The sequence below is a fragment of the Sarcophilus harrisii genome, chromosome 1 (assembly GCF_902635505.1).
Source record: "Sarcophilus harrisii chromosome 1, mSarHar1.11, whole genome shotgun sequence".
NCBI classification, from domain to species: domain Eukaryota; kingdom Metazoa; phylum Chordata; class Mammalia; order Dasyuromorphia; family Dasyuridae; genus Sarcophilus; species Sarcophilus harrisii.
In genome coordinates this window covers 628,440,244-628,452,621 of record NC_045426.1, presented here as the reverse complement: position 1 = coordinate 628,452,621, position 12,378 = coordinate 628,440,244, and the positions used below count along the sequence as shown (strand labels likewise).

General features: G+C 32.3%; 1 pseudogene; it reads left to right on the top strand.

Moving 5' to 3' along the window:
* Nucleotides 1-6,614, top strand: part of LOC100930677 — a 65,210-nt pseudogene extending 58,596 nt beyond the window's left edge.
* Nucleotides 6,615-12,378: the final 5,764 nt, after the last annotated feature.

The window sequence follows — 12,378 nt, the reverse complement described above, 5'->3', positions numbered from 1 at the left end:
AGTGAAATGCTATAGTTATGATCATATTTCTTTTTCTGGATGCAGATAGCTCTTTCCATCACAAGTCTATTGGAACTGCTTTGAATCACCTCATTTTTAAAAGAATCAAATCTATCACAGATGACCATCACATAAACTTACTGTGTTCAATGTTCTCTTGGTTCTGCTTTGGAAGTATGATCTTTAAGGCCAATCATTGTTCTGGTTTTGTCTTTGTATGTTAAGAGACTAGCATAGTACCTTATATATTATAGGCACTTAGTAAATATTTGTTGGATTGGATTAAAATTCTTTATTTTGATCCCATTTCAGGTCCTATGGTTGCAAAACTTGAAGCTAATTTGCAAAAATCAAAGGAAAATTATCAAAGGAAAAGTTGACTGCACTACAATGTTCTGTACGTAGTGAACAATTAGTAGGTGGAAGTAAGAAGACAGATGGGGAGTATAAGTAAGGACAATAATAATTAATCATGAATCTGGAAACTTTTAAATATAGGTTAACATGATTTATGTATAATATTAGTAGCTATAATTTCTATTCTATATCATCTTGAAATGGACAATTATTTCTCCATGGCAAGCCTGTAAGTTAGATATTTCATATATTATTATGTACATATTACACATGAAAAGTTTGAAATCCAGGGAAGTAACACATGTTTTGTTTTGTTTAGTTTGTTATTTTTTTATGTTGCTGCTATTGTTTTTTTCCCTTTTAAAAATAAATCTGTCAATGAATTGAAGAAGAAAAAAAAAGTTCTGTTCAAATGTTATAGGTATTTCAATAGGAAATCAAAAAATAAGAATTTTTAAAAATAAGAATTCTAAATCTGAGAGAATAGGACTTTGAAAAATAGTATTTTCATATAACTGAATTGTATTATAATCATAGATATTTTACTTTATCCATTTAAAAGCAATCTTTTTTTAAAAAGATCTTTAAATGTATACTTATTGTGTATCTAATTTATATTCCAATATATTTAACATCTACTGGTCATCTTGTCATCTGGGGGAGGGGGCGGGGGAAAGAGGGGAAAAATTGGAACAAGAGGTTTGGCAATTAATTGCCAATACAGTAAAGTTACCCACACATATAACCTGTAAATAAAAGGCTATTAAATAAAATAAAAAAGAAAGAAAGAAAAAAAAAGGTCTTTAAATAGCTTGTCAAAGGGATGTGTATCCCTATCATAAATTGTTAGAGATCATATCACTCCAGCTCTCCACATTTTTTTCTCCTCATATTGTGCTCTTTGTAAAAATTGTTTACAATTTGAGCTGTAGATTCTTTCCCTCCTGCCTGCTTTGCCCCCATTTATTGAGAATGCAACTCATATGATATTCATTATAAGTGATGTCATGAAAAACATATAAATTGTTCCATACAAACATTCTATAATAATTTAAATAATGTAATAATAATTTAATTTTCATTTTTATTTAAATAATAACAAGCTGTAATCCTCCTTGAGTTCAGGGATTATTCTCCATTCAAGTTTTTGATGTATCAGCAGTTAAGCAGTCTTTGACTATATAAAGCTTTCTTTGATGGAAATAAGAAAATCAGTACTATATTGTGTAACAGTTAAAAATAAGATGGTAAGATTTGGAGCTACATTACGGAACATCATATTTAAAAATAGAAAAGTAAATATTTCATTGTGTGCACCCTGGCTAGACACTGTAAGAAGCATGGGATATTACATTTTTTAAATGATATTAATGAGGAAAGAGCAGGGTAAATATCCAGAAAAGAGTGATCAGAATTATTAAGGGACCCAAAGCTACACTATCTGAAAGAATTGGAGATATTTAGTTTAGAGAATTAGAAGAAATTGTAAGGACATAATTTATTTTTAATTTTTTTATAGCTTTTTATTTAGAAGTTATATGCATGGGTAATTTTAAAGCATTGACAATTGCCAAACCTTTTGTTCCAATTTTTTCCTTCCTTTCCCCCATCCCCTCCCCCAGATGGCAGGTAGACCAATACATATTAAATATGTTAAAATATAAATTAAATACAATATAAGTATACAAGGACATAACTTTTTAAAAATTATCTTCTTGATTCTATCAACTGGAAAACAAGTTGTAAGGCATGATTAAGACTGATACCATTTGACATGACTTTTCAAAAATGAGATGATTCAAATCAGTTCCAATTGTTCAGTGATGAAAAGAGCTATCTATCCCCAGAGAGAGGACTGTGAGAACTGAGTGTGGACCACAACATAGAATTTTCATTCTTCCTGTTGTTGTTTGCTTACATTTTGCTTTCTTTTTCAGTTTTTTTCCTTCTTGATCTGATTTTTCTTGTGCAGCAAGATGGCTATATAAATATGTACATGTATATTGGATTTAACATATATTTTAACATATTTAACATGTATTGGACTACCTGCTATCTAGGGGAGGACATGGGAGGAAGGAGGAGAAAATTTGGAGCAGAAGGTTTTTTGCAAGGATCAGTGTTGAAAAATTAACCATGCATATGTTTTATAAATAAAAGTTTTAATAACAATTTAAAAAAAGATTGATACCATATTATTGTAAGACATGAAAAAGAAGAGTTATTTGAATTGATGGTGTGAAGTGGGCAGAAACAATTTGCACCATAATAGCAATGCTTATCCCCCCTCACTTCTTTCTCTCAAATATAATAGGTTTTCTTTGCCTCTTCCTGAGATGTAATTTCTCTCATTTTACCTCCACCTTCCCCCTTTTCCAGTACAATCCCCTTTCTGCCTCTAGTTTCTTTTTTAGATTATAACAATAAAATCAAATTATACATGCAATCTCTATGTATACCTATAACAGAGATACAGTTCTCAAGAGTTTTTTTTTCACCTTTTTATGTTTCTCTTGAGTTCTATATTTGGAGATAAAATTTTTTGTTTAACACTGGTCTTTTCATCAGAATGGAATTCACCTCTTTCATTGAATGTCCTTTTTCCCTGAAAGAAAATTCTCAATTTAGTGAAGTAGTTTATTTTTGGTTGCATTCCAAGTTCCTTTGCCTTTCACTATATCAGATTCCAGTACCTTCCATCCTTTAAGGTGGAAGCTACTAAATCCTGAGTAATCCTTGTTGTAGCTTCTTTTTGAGGAGCCAAAAACAATTTGAATTGTTTTTTTTTTTTTTTTCTGGCTGCTTGTAATATTTTTTCCTTGTTCTAATAGTTCTGAAATTTGGCCACAATAATCCTTGGAGTTTTAATTTTGAGGTCTCTTTCAATAGGTGTTTGGTGAATTCTTTCAATGACTATTTTACCTTCCAATTTTATGCTTTAAGCAGTTTTCTTTGATGATTTACTGGACAATAGTGTCTAGGCTCTTTTTTCATCATGGTTTTCTGGAAGTTCAATAATCCTTAGATTGTCTCTCCTAGATCTATTTTCCAGGTCAGTTGTTTTCCCAAGTAGGTATTTTACATTTGGGGGGGGGGGCGGGGTTGACTGATTATTGATGTCTCATTGAGTCATTCATTTCCATTTGTTCAGTTCTGATTTTTAGTGAATTGTTTTCTCTTTTTTTAGTTCTTTTTGTATTTGTCTAATTGAATTTTTAAATGAGTTGTTTTATTCTATGAATTTTTTTCCATTTCATAAATTCTATTTTTAAAAGAGTTATTTTCTTTTTCCATTTCACAAATTCTGTTTTTCAGGGAGTTGTTCTCTTTTTCCATTTTTCAAGTCTATTTTTAAGAAGTTATGTGCTTTTTCCATTTCACTATTTTGTAGTGAATTTTCTTCAGATAATTTCTGTGTTTCCTTTTCCAAACCCTCTTGTAAAGTTCTCATTTCCTCTCCTCATTTTTCTTTCAGCTTTATTTTAAGATCTTTTATAATTTTTTTCTAGAAGAGCCTTGTGTGATGGGGACCAATTTATATCACCCTTTGGGGCCTGATCTGGAGATGATCTGCTTTTAGTCTCCTAAAGTTTTCAAATATGTTCTTCTCTTTCACTGTAAAAACTATCCATGATCAGAGTTCTTTTTGATATTTTTAAAATTTTTTTAAAGCTAAGATCTGTTTTTAGGGCAAGGGAGTTTGTCCAAGCTTCTTCTACAAGCAGCAGCAGCTTCTTTTTCAAGTGTTGAGTCTGTGATGACTCACCCCTGGAGCTGGATAAGCATGGCAAGGTTCTGTGAAATTCTGGAATTTCAGGATTCACTATTTACCTTTTGCATTTGTGTTGGATATTTTATAACTTCTCTGCTGATCTACTGGCTTGCAGCCAGGGAAGAATAGCCAACACTGCTGTAGATTCCTCCCTGTAGATTTTCTGCAACACAGAGCTCTCACTACCCCAGAACTCTGCATTGCCTGAGCTCAGCTTTTGTGCTTTGCCTGCTTGTGTTTGACCCACCTTCCTCTGTGTCCAATTGAAACAGATCTTTTCTGATGATCTTTGAAATTGTCTTCTGCTGGTAATTTGTTATACTCCAAATATTCATGGATTCTGCCATTCCAGAGCTAATTCAGAGGCTGTATTTGGTAATTAGGGTAAGGATAGTAGGAGAAGGTCAGGAAGAAATGTGTGTCCTCTCTGCCATCTTGGGACTCTGACCCCTAGAAGTCTTTGACATTTTTCTTAAGAGATCAATGAGATCCCTTTTTCTAGCAAGTGAATTAGAAGAACTCCTAGAGCATCAAGCTTTTCAGTCATACTATGCAAAATAGACCTAAGACACATTTTTGGCTTAACATTTCCAATAATAGCAGTTCTGTAACTTTTCAGAAAGTTACCATGTTCTAAGAATATTCTTGAGAATAAAGGAGCATTGAGAAGTATTAGTCAAGAACATCACTGTACCTGATATCATGACAATATTACAATGTCTTCTGTACTCACTATTTGTGCAAATGGCAGGGCACAAAACCTGGGAGAAAAAGGCTTCCTTGTAACACACACACACACACACACACACACGCACACTGAACTTTAACCTATCATCTAAAAGCGCACATTATTAATTAGTCCAAGTTTTTTTTTTAAACAGGACATTGCTTTGGGACATGCTAACTTTAAAAATTCCACAAGTCGAGTCATGAATATCAAGTGAAAAGAAAAGAAAAGTTTGAAATAGAAGAATCTGTGTACATGTTCTTATTGTGGGATCTTGGGCAAATCACTATGAGCCCCCATCATTAATCTGTAAAATGGGGAATTTATAACATATCAACATTTTGTTGATGATCGACAAAATAATACATATAAATATATTATAATTATAAGAAAGTAAAATAAAAATTAATAATATAACTATTAATTTTCTTGTCATCAGCATCCCATTAAAATAATATGTAATTCATGTTCAATTCATGAAGGTAAATACTTGTTTTCCAAAGACTTTGTCAAAGGAACTTCATTTATGGTATATCCCCTCCAGGTAGAATGGTTTGAAGTAGAGAGTTGAGGATTTGCATAGTTTTGTGTTTGGAAGTTTCCTCTGCAGAAGACTAGTTAATAGATCATAGGATTGGGAATCAGAGAAATTTAAGAGGGGAAAAGTACTAATGGAGAAACTAAGTCCATCAATGGAGATATAACTCACATTAATAAAATTATAGTTATATTATCATTTTCTCATCAAATTTTAGTCATTCTTTTTGGATCACCATTTAGCTTTAATTACATTGACAATTTTTCCTCTTTTTTTTTCTGTTGTGAGTTATCCAGTAATTCCATGTGGTATAAATTCAGGTTAATCTGGACAGTTCCTTTATGTAATACAGAATATACTGCCAAATTCCCAGAACTGCTGTGACTAGAACTTGCAATCACACACAAATTTGTCAGTAATGCCTAGTGAGGTGGAGTGACTGATGGGAAAATACTCTGGTGTCTCTGGTGTCTCTGCTAATCACATTGCCAGGCAGATGCATTGTGCTGACTTGTTCAAATGAAGCTTCCAGTCAGGATGATTATGGGAACAACATTAAACATACACAAAGTATTTGTATTTTGTCACTTATGCTCATGGGATGTGGATTTAGTGTTTATGATGGCAAGAAAGAGAAATAAAAAGTCCAGGAAAGACCAATTGTTAGCCCATTGTGTTGAGCTAATTACGATTTCTTGAACCATCATCAGCATCTATTTTATAGGACAATGATCAGTTGTTCCATTAAGCTTACAGTCACATATTGAACTCCATCAGTCTGCAGTTTCTCTTCTTGGCAGAGGAAATTGAAAATTGGATTCTCCTGTGCAGTCTGATCCATTTATACATTTATATGGTATTAAGGCTCTCATTGTAATTATTGCTATTATCATTATTTAGAAAGTTATGCTTAATCTATTAATGGAAAATTAATATTTTCAATATTATCCCTCAACACATACTTTAAGGAATGATTATTACTAGAAAAATCAGATTTGTTGTAATGATGTAAGATTGAGGAATTACTAAAGTCCATTAACCTCTGAACTAATCAGATTACATGTGTACTTTTCTCTCTAATTTTGTGCTTTGCATCACAAGAATACAATGATGATGATGATGATGATGATGGTGATGATAATGATGAACCTGATTGTGATAACGATAATCATCATGATGATGATGATGGCCACAGTATTAATAGCAATAACAATCACTAAAATTTAAATACCAACTTTAGGTTTCTAAAACATTTTATATATTATCTCTCTTGATCCTAAGCCAACTCTGTTAGTAACCTCCTATTATTGTTCTAATTTTATAGATCAGGAAATTTTTAGAAGTTAAGTGACTTGCCCTTGGTCAAACATTGTGTAAGCATTTGAGGCAAGTTTTGAATTCTGACATCAGATCTTGAGATCTGCCCAGTGAAGACTGGTAAGATATTTGTGGAATTGAAAATTATGCTATAAATGAGAATGAAATGAATTCTGGAATGATTCAAAAAAGAAAGTGCTTGGAAGCTTTAGGTTAAAAAAGGGAAGATTTACAGGGGATATAAAAGTTTTCTTCAAATAGATAAAGGGCTTCCATGCGGAATGATTGGCTTTCTGATACTTTTCCTCAGAAGAAAGAAGCTAGAAGAATGCAATGTACTGATGTTCTTAAAGGAAAACAGGTTTTGAATCCATATAACACAATGGGTAGGGTGCTGGAATTAGAGTTAGGAAGGATTCAATTTAAATTTTGTCTTTGACTAGAAATTGCTCTGTTTCCAAGGACAATTCAACAACTTTCTGAGTGAATAACAGGCTATTTATAATCTACACTGTAGCTGCACTGATGGAAAATATGATCTCTAATCTTCAGATAAGGAAGAAAATTCCAACTACACCAATAATGTTCTCATGGGCTTTTCATCATGGGAGGTTTTTAAAGGGAGGATAGGACAGAAAATCACAGCATCTCAGAATAGGAAGAGATTTCTGAGATCATTAAATAGATCTTCAAATAGTCAGAAATCCTCTTGGCAAAACATGGTCATCCCTCTTCTTTCAAAGACATTGAATGAGGAATTCTCAATTTACAAAATCTACTTTTAGATCTTCAAGTGCATAACATCTCTTAAGAACAGAGCTTTGTTATTTTTATTATGATTTTATTCCTAAACCCTCATTAAAAATCTTCTATGTAGTGAAATTTATATTCTAAATTGAATTCAATTTTGTATATTTATAATTTTTGATAAGCTTTTCCTTGCATGCAGCCACATCTTCAATCTATTTTTCTTGCATTCACTACTCATATTTCTGTGATCTAGAAAAAAATAATAAATTTAATTATCTGCCTTCCTCATAATAGTTCTTCAGATACTTGAAGATTACTATTTCCAGTCAGAAGAATTCTGTTTTTATGCAAGGAGATAGAGCATTAAGGACACAGCAAACAGGCAGTTGAGTTACTTGATAATGTTTCTAAATATTCAGACCTACTTTACACTTATAAAATTAAGATTAGAATTTGAGACAGAATCAGGCATTCAGAAGTCATTGAAAAGTAATCAAAAGTATGTTTAATAAGTCCAAAGGCAGTAAAAACAAACAAAACATGCAAGAAGGATATAGCAGTGCTTAATTTCAGTAGATACCCATCAACATGGAAATTGTAAGGGTCTTTAGACATACATTGAGTTCTAATAATACTACTTTATGTGAGTGATACTTTTTATATCCAGAGTGACAAGACAGCCATATTAGCATAGTAAATAGCCACTGAAAAGCTTTGGCAAGGAAGACATATCTTGAGCACCCTAACATTAAATGCTCTTGAATGTCACGGGCCCTACTCCTGGATCAAAAATTTCTCAACTTTGTCAACTTTCAGGAATAATTTAGCCAATGAATATTGGATGAGGAAGAAAGGAGAGATTTCTTTTCATTTGAAAAATTTTTCCCAGGGATTTTTGCACATGCAGAAAAAAATAAAGAAGTCAGTTTGAAATATCTAATTAGATAATTATAAGATGCAAGAAAAGAGGTCAACTAAAAGGTTTAAAAGGTTAAAGGTTAGAACTGGATAAGTAGATTTTAGAATCATCAATACAAAGATGATAATTGAATCCATAGTAGCTGATATACCAAATAACATGTTGGCTCATTTCTCTGCTTTCTTCAGAGATCTATGGGCTGCTGTTTAATCAATGCATTAATTTATCAGCAAGAAGTTTTAGTTTATATCCTGATCAATAACTGATGCTTCTGTTGAATGACCAAATCACTGACTACGACACAGACTTATCACTGTTCATCTTTAGATTTACCCAACAATCAGAGTCTCCCTCACTATTTGTCATACTGTACATTTCAATAATCTACTTGTTTTTGTTTTTAATTGTCTAATTGCTTCAGAGTTCCCAGTGATGGTAGCTAGCCTCGGATTCTATGCAAATCTAGATGTGCTCCATAAACATTCTCAAATATATACCAACATAGAAATCATCTCTTTTCCATTCTGATCCCCTTTCCCCCCTGAAATATCAGAGTGATAGCAAAATGTTACAATGGAAGAAATGCTGAAATGAATACCAAGAGACTTTGGATTTAAATTCTTGTTCATTCTCCTATGACCTATTAGATCTTAGATGTAGCAATTTAACTTCTTTGGATTTTATTTTATTGATCTGTAAAATGAAATTATTAATTAAATTGGAGGGCCACTAAGAGTTCTTTCTGTTCTAACTTTCTATTTTTTCTAGTCCCTTCTAGTTCCATCATTTATCCTTTAATGATCTGTTACCTTCCACTTCTGGTATTTATTATTCTTTGTGTTAATAGTATATATTTATTATCCTTTCTTATTCTTACCTTCTGTATTCCATAGTCTCATTTCCTCTTACATTTTAAGACAAAGAAAAGGGGCCAAACATGCCCTTTTTACCACTTTAGGTGATTTATAAAGCAACAGCTTTAATCCCCTACCAACAGTTTTCCTAATAGCTTCTATTTTCCTTGATGGGAACTCTAAATTTCCTTCTGGAATGAGGAAGGCAGAACTTTTGCAAGAAGACAAAGACTGTTTTTCCTTCTCAGAGTTTTCTCTGTAATTCATTTCTGTTGACACGTGTCAGAGAGGATGCAGGACCCTAAGAGGTCAGTGATCAGAATTATCCCTGCCTCTCTTTCAGATGCCCATTGCTTACCCTCAGAAATTGAAGAGGAGCCCCTACTATCAGATAAAAATCTTGTTAATTTTACTAAGGAAAATGTCAAGGGATAAAAAGTATTCTCTTTTTCATATGCAGTAATGTTATATGTAATTAATTTCATCACCGATCATGATACCAGAGTATTAATGATGAAAAATATTAACTACCTCCTGAAAAAAGAATGGATTCAATATGGATAATAAAATGTCTATTTTATACATACACACACATGCATATACAAATATGCATGTATATAATATTTATATAAATAGACATGTGTACATACACATATACTTACGTGAGTTAATGTATATATTCAGCATGGCAAATATGGGAATTTATTTTCAGGAAACTTGGACTGAAATATCAATTGTGCCAAAACTTACTGTGTGATATTTTCATCAATCTAGGTCTCACTTTCCTCATCTTTCAAGAAAAATAATTGATTAAAACAGAAGCTATTAATCTAGGGTACATAAAGTGCCTGTGATCATATTTTAGAGGACCAATGGATTTGGATAAAAAGCTTACATATTTAATCTCTAATTGAAATTTAAATTTTTCTTCAGTTATGAATTAAACACATACACAAGTCATTCACATTCAATCACTCACATATATTATTCTGAGGTTTTTAAGCTTCACCAGATTGCCAAAGGGGCTATGACACAAATGCTTCAACACTAGACACTAAAGAATCTGAGTTTCATTACAATTATAGTAATCCTTGTTCTAAATACCTAATAAAAAGTGAAATCTAGCAAATCAACAGTAGGTCTCATAGTTAAGAAGAATTGAGTTCAAGACCATCAAGACCATAAAATAAAAATATTTAAGCTTTTTAATTATAAATATGTAACTAAACTTATCCATTATTCCAAGCAATCCACAAAAACAACAGGTGAAAGAGCAGACACCATATACATTTTTAAATGGAGTTTCCACCCCCATAATAATCCTACGCCAGGGAAACCACTGATTCCAGCTTCACCCTCCATCTTGCCCCCAAAGTCCCAATCATTCTATGTCTGAAGTACATTCCCTTTGATTTATAATATTCTATAAGCCACTCATTTTACAGTTGAGGATTCCAGCAGTAAAATTAAATGAAATTCTTTTAAGTTTCATTTATTTATGGTGAATATTATTAAAATTTTTTCACTGCTTTATTGTCTATAATAAATAAAATGTTTAATTATGCCCTGTTTGTAGTGTTTGCACTTTTTGAGGGGTTAATGTTCATCGTGAAAATTTAACAATCAGTTTTCTAGAGCCAGTATGAGATTACTTTGGTACACCATTACATACATATAATTTTATTTTTTTATTAACAAAATAATTTTATTATTTTATTTTATCAGTTTTGATGTTTTTTCTGTTGCAACTGTAACTGGATTCTAAATCAGTGAAAGATGATTTTAAAATTGTCCCTTTTGGACCTGTATGGGCACGAATGTTTGTGGCAGGCCTCTTTGTAGTGGCTAGAAACTGGAAACTGAGTGGATGCCCATCAGTTGGAGAATGGCTGAATAAATTGTGGTATATGAATATTATGGAATATTATTGTTCTGTAAGAAATGACCAACAGGATAATTTCAGAAAGGCCTGGAGAGACTTACACGAATGGATGCTGAGTGAAATGAGCAGGACCAGGAGATCATTATATACTTCAACAACAATACTATATGATGACCAGTTCTGATGGACCTGGCCATCCTCAGCAACGAGATCAACCAAATCATTTCCAATGGAGCAGTAATGAACTGAACCAGCTACGCCCAGAGAAAAGAACTCTGGGAGATGACTAAAAACCATTACATTGAATTCCCAATCCCTATATTTATGCCCACCTGCATTTTTGATTTCCTTCACAAGCTAATTGTACAAAATTTCAGAGTCTGATTCTTTTTGTACAGCAAAATAACGGTTTGGTCATGTATACTTATTGTGTATCTAATTTATATTTTAATATATTTAACATCTACTGGTCATCCTGCCATCTAGGGGAGGGGGTGGGGGGGTAAGAGGTGAAAAATTGGAACAAGAGGTTTGGCCATTGTTAATGCTGTAAAGTTACCCATACATATAACCTGTAAATAAAAGGCTATTAAATAAAAAAATAAAAATAAATAAAATAAAATAAAATTGCCCCCTTTATACTGTGATGATTAAAAAAAGTTCAAGAGATATAGTTCTAGGTAATTTATTTATTTCATTACAAAACCAGCACATTTATTAATTTTAAAAAATGTCATTTTACCATCTCTTGTAGAACAAAGACAATCCTGGCAGCAGGCTCACAGCTTTTATGTTCTTTTGGAAGAGGATTGGTAATTAACTCTGACTAGTTAACAATTAATAAGAGAGAATATTACAATTAAAGAATTAGAGTGACATGATGTCACCTTTGGACAGATGGGCTCTTTCTATACCCAGGTCACCTCTAGCCTTGGGCAATCTTTTTAAAGAATTTATACCCCACCCAAACTTGTGCAGAAAACAATGTGTTGCTGCTCTTGAACAAATTAGTCCAAATTCATTATCAGCGATGTCTTTCAAGCCGCCAAATTTTTTAAAATTTGAACTTCTGAAAAAGGGGGAGAAATTCTGGTTCTCCCCAAAATTTTGGCTATTAATAATCATTTCTCTCAATACTAAAATGTTCAAAACAACATCTTTTGTTGTGGGAAAGAAATGTAGACAATGATTGAGGAATGGCTAAGTAAATTGTGACATATTCACTAAATGAACTATTTCTGCATTGTAAAAAACAGATAAAT